Source organism: Crotalus tigris, unplaced genomic scaffold (genome assembly GCF_016545835.1).
Source record: "Crotalus tigris isolate CLP2741 ecotype Arizona unplaced genomic scaffold, ASM1654583v1 scf7180000024361.1375286210:1436186, whole genome shotgun sequence".
NCBI classification, from domain to species: Eukaryota; Metazoa; Chordata; class Lepidosauria; order Squamata; family Viperidae; genus Crotalus; species Crotalus tigris.
Window position 1 is genome coordinate 95,936 of NW_024100529.1, and position 9,849 is coordinate 105,784.

The 9,849-nt window shown below is 49.2% G+C and overlaps 1 protein-coding gene across 1 annotated transcript in view; it reads right to left on the minus strand.

Moving 5' to 3' along the window:
* Window positions 1-8,955, minus strand: part of LOC120300875 (cytochrome P450 2J2-like) — a 57,663-nt gene extending 48,708 nt beyond the window's left edge. The window contains exon 1 of the mRNA XM_039327405.1: window positions 8,896-8,955. The gene's annotated coding sequence lies outside the window, so the exon portion shown is untranslated. The remainder of the gene's footprint in view (window positions 1-8,895) is intronic.
* Window positions 8,956-9,849: the final 894 nt, after the last annotated feature.

Sequence of the window (9,849 nt, forward strand, 5' to 3'; positions counted from 1 at the left end):
CCATCTTCAGGAGACGGGTCTATCAGCCAGCCTACCCCCGAATGCGCACTGGATTGGCGGGTAGCTGCCGAGTCAACGCCGTTCCATCGCTCAGGACTCACTTGGGTAAGCTTACACCGTTTTTTTTTCCATCGGTGCAAGGCATCCCATCCTCGTCGCCAGTGTTGAGTCCTTCGCGAAAGGCAAGACACGAGAAGCAGTTGTAGTTCTCAGGTTTTCTTTTATTCTGTGTTCAGGTTACAGATGAAGGCTTCAGCAACGCCCAAAAGCTCCCAGCCTCTTATATAGGCAATTCCCGGGTCAATGTGTTACTTTTCCCGCGCCAGCACCCATGCATGCGCACAGGCACTGGCGACAGCCTGTCTGGTCCCGGGCAGCTTGCACCTGCCCGGGACTGCCTGCAAACGCCCCGAGCCCATTTGCAAGGCTCGGGACATAACAGGGACCATCTGGTCTAAATGGATGGTAAACATAGATGATTAGAGGGCTGGAGGCTAAAACATACGAGAAATGTTTGTGGGTATGTCTAGCTTAGTGAAAAGGACTAGGGGTGGTGACATGATAGCAGTGTTCCAATATTTGATCGGCTGCCACAGAGAAGAAGGGGTCAACCTATTTTCCAAAGCATCAGAAGGCAAATAAGAGATGGAAACCAGCCTAGAACTAAGGACTTGGGAAAACAACTAACCAGTGAAAAGGTTTGCCTTCAGAAGTTGTAGATGCTCCATCACTGGAGGCTTTTAAGTAGAGATTGGATATTCCATTGTCTGGAATGGTATATATATGTCCCCTGCTTGAGCAGGAGCTTGGACTAAAGACCTCAACGGTCTCTTCCAACTCTTATTCTTTGAGAGAAGGGCTGCCAACCTCTCCCCTCTCCTCGTCCCTTCCTGGGCACAGAGAGAAGGAGGGAAGGAAGGAGGGGAGGGAAACAGGAAAAAAGAAAGGGAAGGAAAGAAGGAGATGGGAATGAGAAGGAGGGAGGCAGGGAAGAAGGGGAGGGAGGGAGGAAACAAGGCAAGAAAGAGAAGGAAGGAAGGAAAGGAAGGAATGAAGAAAGAAGGGAGGGAGGAAGGAAGGAAGGAAGGAAGGAAGGAAGGAAGGAAGGAAGGGAAGGAAGGAAGGAGATGGAAATGAGAAGGAGGGAGGCAGGGAAGAAGGGGAGGGAGGGAGGAAACAAGGCAAGAAAGAGAGGGAAGGAAGGAAAGGAAGGAACGAAGAAAGGGAGGGAGGAAGGAAGGAAGGAAGGAAGGAAGGAAGGAAAGGAAGGAACAAAGAAAGGGAGGGAGGAAGGAGGGAAGGAAGGAAGGAAGGAAGGAAGGGAGGGAGGGAGGGAGGGAGGGAGGGGAGGGAAGGGAAGGAAGGAAGGAAGGAAGAAAGGAAGGAAGGAAGGAAGGAAGGAAGGAAGGAACGAAGGAGATTGGAATAAGAGCGAAGGAGGGTCTGAAGGAAGTCCTGATTTAGCACTTGGCCACCAGCAGCCCTGTTGCCCTTTTGCTATCCCCTGGTGGTCTCCCATCCTATTGCTGAGGATGCTTTCGTTACAAAGCCAGGTTTCCTTGCATGGGGAGGGAGTGGGACTTCCTCTCTGACCTACGCACTTTGTCCTCCTGCACCCACCATGAGCAACCTGGCCAAGGAGAGTGAGCACAGCAGCAGCAGCATTGAGGAGGAGGTAAGTGCAGCTGGGCACCCCCTCGGGGAAGTGCGGCTAGGCTAGGCAGGGCTGTGGGGTCCTGGTGCCGTGAGAGCTCAAGGGCCAGGCTGGGCACTTGACCTCCACTGCCCAGGGCTCTGGGCAGTCCATGCCACTGTCCAGGGGCCCCATGCACAGCCTGAGGCTCAGTGAGGCTCCTCCAGTGGACCATGCCCTGGCGCTCGCCCTGGTCCCACCCACCATTCCCCACCCTCGGATGTGCCCCAGTCCTGCCCAGGCCCACACAGGTGCCCCTGACGTGAGTGGCATCGAGCTGCCCATGCCTACCCAGTAGGCCATGCCCATGCCAGCCACGCCCCAACGAGTAGGCCATGCCCATGCCAACCACACCCACCCAGCCCCCCAATGGCAACCATGATGCTGATGTGGCCCTCAATGTAATTGAGTTTGACACCCCTGGTCTAGAATAGCCCCAACTTTCTCTTCCAACTTTGTTATTCTGTATTCTGTTTCAAGTGCATCCTTAGCCACCGAAGCTAAGGCCTGACTCTGGGCCCCTCTTAGTTCATTCTGCATCAAACTGTTGTTTCCGTGGGAAACGTAGACGGGAATGCCACCAAAAGCAGGGTCTTTCACATAATGATTACAATTTAATGCAACAGGATTAGCCCTACACAGTTGCTTCGTAGATTTCACATCCTGATTGGCAGTTTCTCTCTCTTGTCTTTTTGCCATCCTCTTCCTCTCTCTCGCTCTCTCTCTCTCTCCCCCCCCCAAGGAAAGACGATAAATTTCTTGGGAGAAGTCTCAACAGAGATACCTGTTCAGTTCGTTGAGTCAAAGGCATTGAGATGAAGTGAGTAACAAAAAGCAAGTCTTCTTTATTCAATTTCTCCAACAGAACAGTAAACAAAATGGCACGCAGGCCTTTTATAGTCTCCTTGCAAGGACAGCATCAACCAATCATTGAAAGGCTGGTTTCGTGCCTCGCACATATGCGCAAGGCCGGAGACAGCCAGTCTGGTCCCGGGCAACCACGTGGTCTGCCCGGGACTCTCTGCAACATTCCTGAGCCTGCTGAGTAATTCAGCAGGCTCAGGACATAACACCCCTCCCCCCTGGATAAAACAATAAGTACCCTTACTGTTTATAGCAGCAACATATACATGTGTTCAATTGAGCATGTTGTTATTGCTAAACACATTTATGCCTGCACACAGGCAGACCCATTCTTACATTTGGTATGTACAAATTACAACAATGTTTAATACAGTGGAATATAATACTCCTTGTTTTAGTGTGAGCTGAGTTCTAAAGAACTATTAAGCCACCCACTTGCTTGACAGGAACCTCACATAGTCCTGTAGATGTTTGGGTGGACCCTTGGCCCTTTGTGACCTTCTTGGAGCTGGTGTGTGTGCCTGGCCTGCCAGCTCACCTGTCAGGCTAGGCAGACCAGGACTTTGATGCCCCAAAGACCCAGGCAACCCACCCAGCTGCTGACTGGCTGGATCCGCTAAATCCAAGCCAAAGTTCCTTGGTGGGGTGGAATTCCCCAAGTCCAGTGGTGGGGTGGAATTCCCCAAGTCCACAATGGACCCCTCTTGGGAGCACTGTCCCTTGAGCCCAAGACCAGCAGCTGGAGTGGCCTGAGTAGTCGATTGACAACAACGTCCTATTGACCCAGTGTCTGTGCCAAAGGTGTCAGAGTCAGGAGCTGCCTCCATGGCAAAACCCCCTTCTGGAACTAGAACATGTGCTGACACATGTGAAGGTCCGCTTGGGTGGGAGACTGTGGTCCAGAATTGTGATTGTGGTCCTCCTCCTCCCCCCAAGAGCAGAGCCAGGAGTGGAAGTGTGGCCGGGAAGTCTCCAGTGCACTTGGTCAATGTGACGTCGGATCACACGACCATCATCCAAGGCCACTTCGTATGGCAGCAGCCCAGAGAACTTGCATACCACTGCTGTGACCCAGAGATGCCCAGGTCCATAGTTCCTTGCCCAGACCGGATCGCCCACCTGTAGCCTCCTAGGTGCCCACGGCTGTGACACCTGAGAAGCCACCCGGTCTGGGTGCAGTCCAGTTTAGTGATGAGGCAGCGACCCCAGCAGAGTTCTGCTGGTCTCTTCCCAGTGGCTGTGCAAGGTGTGGTGCATTGGCAAAGAAGGAAATCAGCTAACCTGTGATGCCAGCTGCCATAAGTGATTCTCTTGAGAGCATCTTTGGTAGTGCGCACCATCCTCTCAGCCTGGCCATTGGAAGCTGGATGAAATGGTGCTGACATAGTGTGCCGGATCAAGTTGGCCTGTAGAAAAGCCTGGAACTCAGAAGAAGTAAATTGGGGACCATTGTCTGAGACAAGGACATCTGGAAGTCCATGAGAAGCGAAGATTCCTCTCAGCACCTAGATGGTCCCAGCAGTAGTAGTGGAGGAGACAGGCACAACCTCTAGCCACTTGGAATGGCTGTCCACAAGGAGAAGGAAGAATTGCTCCTGAAAGGGCCCAACGTAGTCGATATGAACCCTCGACCAAAAGGAAAGTGTCTCCTCCCACCTATGTACAGGAGCCTGAGGCATTTCAGGCCTGGACTGTTGGCACACTTGGCACCCATGAACTTGGGTCTCGATCTCTTTATCGCGCCCAGGCCACCAGAGATGGCTGCGCGCAAGCGTTTTCATCTGGACCAGCGGTTCTCAACGTTTGTGTGACGGCGATCCCCGTCACACAAACGTTCTGCGCATGCGCGGCGCTGCGCGCATGGGGGCGGCCCCCCCGCGCGCAGCGTGCATGCGCGGCGCCGCCCCCTGCGTGTGGCGCGCATGGGGGCAGGGCCCGCGCACGCGGCGCGCATGCGCGCCGCCGCCCCCACGCGCGGCGCGCATGCGCGGTGCCACCCCGGAGGCACGCCGCCGCCCCCACGCGCGGCGCGCATGCACGGTGGCGCCCCCGGAGGCGCGGTGGCGCCCCCATGCACGGTGCGCGTGCGCGGCACCGCCCCCCGGGAGGCGCGGCGCGCCCCCGGAGGGGACAAAATGGCAGATCGCCGCCTTTGGCGACCCCACAAAAGAGGTCGATCGACCCCAAATGGGGTCGCGACCCATAGGTTGAGAACCGCTGATCTGGACTATTCCCGGATGTCCCTCATGCAGAGAGAGCAAGACTCTAGTCCTCAATGAGGCTGGGATGACTACCCTGCTACCCCATAAAAGGCACCATTTGAAAGTGGAAAGCTCGTGCTTCCTTTGCCAGAAGCTTTGAAACTCAGTACCTGGACACGTGTCAGGTCATCATGTCAGCACGCGTCCCTAGCATTGAGGAGAGATTCAGGCAAGTCCTGAATGGAGAGAATGTGAAGAACAGGAGCAAGATCTGCCTCTATCTGCTGTAGAGGTAATCTGCATGGCCCATTTCTTTGCCAGGTTTGTGAATCAAAGTGTAGTCATATGCTGACAGGAAAATTGACCATCTCAGCATTCTAGGAGATATTATTTGAGGGGTTAGTTTGTTTGTGGTAAAGAACCCCAGCAGAGGCTTATGGTCTGTGTAGACCGTGAAGTGGCGGCCATATAAGAAATCATGAAATTTCTTTATGCCAGCCACTATATGGCCAAGGCTTCTCTGTCAATCTGTGTGTAATTACGCTCTGCAGATGACAGAGTCCTTGAATAGTAGGCCACAGGGACTTGTGTCCCATCAGCCTTCAGATGACTAAGCACAGCCCCAACCCCATAAGGGAATGCATCACATGTGATGCACACAGGCAATTACTCATTGAAATGCGCTAAAACCGCATTTGAAGAGAGTAAGGTCTTGACCTCTGAAAAACTCCTTTCATGGACTTTTGTCCACTGCCATGGAGCCTGTTTATCTAAGAGCCGGTGTAACGGCTCAGCCACTGCAGCCTTGTGGGGAAGGAATGCATGATAAAAGTTTAAGAGTCCCAGAAAAGCCTGGAGTTCACTTTTGGACTTGGGACTTGGGGCCTACTAAATTGCTTGCAGCTTGGATTCAGCAGGATGGATGCCTTCAGCATCAATACGGAAACCTAAAAAGTCAATGGAAGTGACTCCAATTTTACATTTATCTTGCTTCAACTTCAGCCCCGCTTGGCGGAAATAAAGCAAGACAGCCCTCAGCCTTTCAGCTAGATTTACAGATGACTCCCCAGCAATGAGGACATCATGAAAGTAGGGGCAGACCCCAGGAATACCATGGAGCATTCGCTCCATCACACTTTGGAAGATGCCAGGAGCTACATTAACTCCAAACTGCAGCCTTTTCACTTTAAAGGCTCCCCGGCACGTCACAATTGTTTGGGCCTCAGCTGTTGCCTCATCAACAGGTAACTGTTGGTAGGCCTGTGCCAAATCAAGCTTTGCAAAGATTCACTCCCCTTTGTGGCTCACCACAGGCACCAGATATGCATGCTGTTGCAGTGCTTTGTTAAGTGTACATTTATAGTACGCACAAATTCAGACTTCTTCATTGGCCTTCAGTGGCGTGACTAAGGGAATTTCCCATGGACTAGAATCCACAGGTTCTAAGATGCCCTGCTGGAGCAGCTTGTCCAGCTCTGCATCAATTTTGCTTTTGAGGGCAAAAGGCACCCTTCTAGGTTTAATCCGGATGGGTGTGATAGCTGGGTCTAAGCGTAAGGCAATGGGAGGCCCCTTGTACTAGCCAAGCTCTGAATTAAACACATCAGAAAACTCCTTGCAGACTTCAGCAAGGCCTGATGTTTGCAGACTGTGAAGTCCAGTCACTTGAATCCCAAGGGCCTCGAACCAATTGAGTCCAATAAGACTCGTGCAATCACCCCCAACTACCACCACATCTAGCAGGCCTTCAAAAGTCCTATGCTGCACCTTGAGCGTGGCCTCCCCCTTAACACTGACTCTGGAATTCTGGAAGTCAGTGAGAATTAAATTCGATGGCCTGAGTTTAACTCGTAGGTCACTTCTGCTGCAAATCCTTTTAAAGGTGTCAAAAGAAATGATCGATAGAGCGGACCCTGTGTCCAACTCCATCGACAAGGGAACCCCTTGCAGCTTCATGTCAATGTGAAGCTTTTTCTTAAGTGGCCTATGAATTCCTGTTTTGAAAATGCTCCTGCGCGACGCGCAGAAACCCACCCTGTGTTGGCTGGGGACCCTGGTACCTTTCTGAAGCAATTCTTCCTGTAACTGGACCTTCTGGTGACCCAAACAAACAGAGGCAATGTGGCCTTGCCTACCACATGCCTGGCAAATGGTGGAGTGGAACCTGTAGTCAGAGCACTTGTGGCGTCCTCCACACCCAAAACACCGAAGGGATGCTGGGTGTCTTGTCTCTGTGCTCTTGAGGCCTCTTCTCCTCTGTCTGGTGCAGCCTATCCACCTCCTCTTCAGGATCCTGTTCTGAATCTTCTCAAGCGACCACTTGATGGATGGAAACTGTGGTTGGAGGATTTCTGGTGAACCGCAAGGCCTTCACAGTGCCGTCTGCTGCTTCTTCAGCTGCAATCTCTCTCAAGGCATCTTGGAAAGATACATTTTCTTTGGCAAAGATCTTCTGCTGCAGCTCAGCTGAACAAAGTCTGCATCATTGCAAAGTTACACAATAATAAACATTTGTTTTGGAAGCACTTGTTCTGGAAAAGCAAACAGTAAATTCATCTAGGTGGGTGCCACTTTTGACAGACTGTTTGCGCTATTGAAAAAGTTACTTGGCTAGAAATGAGAACCCATTTTGCAACTGGGATTGTGCCCAGTTCTTTAGTACAGGGCTTTTCAACCTTTTCACAGATTGTACCACTTTTAGGACATGACAATATTTGAGTACTGCCAGTGCTTAGCAAGGTGTCAAAAACTCGTTTAAAAAAAATGGGGGGAGATTTTGGGTTTTACTGATTAGATTCATTTGTTGTTATAGAAATGGCTATTTTATAATATTATGGAAAAGTAAAAAGTTGAGGTTCAGTGTTACTGCTTCCTTCTACTGCAGTGGTTCTCAACCTGTGGGTCGGGACCCCATTTGAGGTCGAACAATCATTTCACGGGGGTCGCCAAACAATGCAGTCCACCATTTTTTCCCCTTTTCCTTAGTTGTGCTACTCCCTTTTATTCTATTGGCTTTCGAAAGCCAATAGAATAGACTCTCTTGAATAGAGTCTAATTCTATTGGCTTTCAAAAGCCAATAGGAATTGTCCAGGCTGACTCTGCCCTGCTGAGCCCGCCAAAAGTCCCATTCTGCAAACGGTGCTGCACCAGTTGACTAGTCCTCGACTTATGACCGGTTGAGTAGTCCTCGACTTACGACCGGTTGGGGGTTGCGGCATTAAAAAGGTTGAAAACCACTGTTCTACTGCAACAGAGGAAGTCTGTTCATTTTCCCTTCTCCCCCTCATTTCCCCCCCCCATTTTTTTTCCTCCCCATTGTGTCCTACTATTTGCTTTTGTATTTTTGTATTTTATTATATAATCTAATAAAATATTACAACCTAAAGGAAAAAAATACCAGTTTTAATTTCTTTGGTGGCTGTTCCTTTGCTGAATCCCTTTCCCTTTGCACTGACAAATGTATGACGAATTTATCCATGTTTATTAATATGCACCAGTAGCAGCTAGCTCAGGGGTCTTCAAACTTGGCACTTTTAAGACCTGTGGACTTCAGCTCCTAGAATTCCTCAGCCATCATAGCTGGATGAGGAATTCTGGGAGTTGAAGTCCACAGGTCTTAAAGTTGCTAAGTTTGTAGACCCCTGAGCTAGATGGTCGGCCCTTCTTAGCTCTCCTTCCACAGTCTGGTAAAAATGCCCCCCCCCAATCCCTTCCCTGTACCCATAAAGACACAGGAATCAAGTGCAAAGCAAGAAAGACTCACAAAATAAACACATAAACTCCGGGGGGGGGGGTTTCTCTCAGGCGTGTCACAATGTTGCAATCCCAGACTAAAAGACACCTGCAATTGCGAAAAGCTTTAACTTTAAAATTAAGCCTCTTTATCTTCAAAGGAAACTTTCTAAAAGCCATAGACAGACTCAAGATAAGGGGGTAAAACCAATTACATTTGTTTAAAGGGATTAAACTTATGGAAGTCCACACTTTGGACTCATTGCTAAAATACAATCTAAAATATTCCAATAACCAAAGCACACAAAGGAGCCTCTGACTTACAAAACACTGTAAAAACTGTACAAAAGTCCTTCTGGTAACCCAATCAAGCTGCCAGCTGATCCAGAACTAAATAAACCCACCTCCTTTCCGACATGCCGACTTTTCATTTCATCAGCGCTGGAGAAAACGAACCAGGGGACCTTTTCTTCCAGCAACAGCTTCTTCTTCTTCCCTGTCTCTTTTTCCTCCCTGCCTGCTGAGCTCTCCTTCTCTTTCCCTGTTGCCTTTTTTTCCCCTTTTCTGCCCAAACCACCTCCTTTTATAGCCTCTCCTCTCCCCCCCCCCTTTTTTTCTTCAGTTCACCTCCAGTTCCACACTGCTGGAGCCAATCAGCTAGAGCCCTGCCAGCTCCTGGGGCTTCTGCTGAGCCATGGCAGTCCTACAGCTGCAACTGCCTCTCCCTCAGGCTTAGCTCCCTTCTGCTCATTCCCCTCCCCTGCTACACTTGGATAGCAGTCGTGTATCACCTGCCATGTGGCAAAGTACCTATTCTATTCTATTCTATTCTGTTCTGTTCTGTTCTATTGTAGTCTACTCCTATTCTATTCTATTCTATTCTATTCTATTCTATTCTATTCCTATTCCTATTCCTATTCCTATTCCTATTCCTACTCCTTTCTGTTCTGTTCTGTTCTGTTCTGTTCTGCTCTATTCTATTCTATTCTATTCTATTCTATTCTATTCTATTCTATTCTATTCTATTCTTCTATTCTGTTCTGTTCTGTTCTAGTCTACTCCTATTCATGTTCTGTTCTGTTCTATTCTATTCTATTCCTATTCCTTTCTGTTCTGTTCTGTTCTATTCTATTCTATTCTATTCTATATTGTATTTGTAATTCTATTCTATTCTATATTCTATTTGTAATTCCATTCCATTCTATTCCATTCCATTCCATTCCATTCTAATTCTATTCTATTTGTAATTTTATTCTATTCTATATTCTATTTGTAATTCTATTCTATTCTATTCTATTCTATTCTATTCTATTCTATTCTATTCTACATTCTATTCTACATTCTATTCTATTCTATTC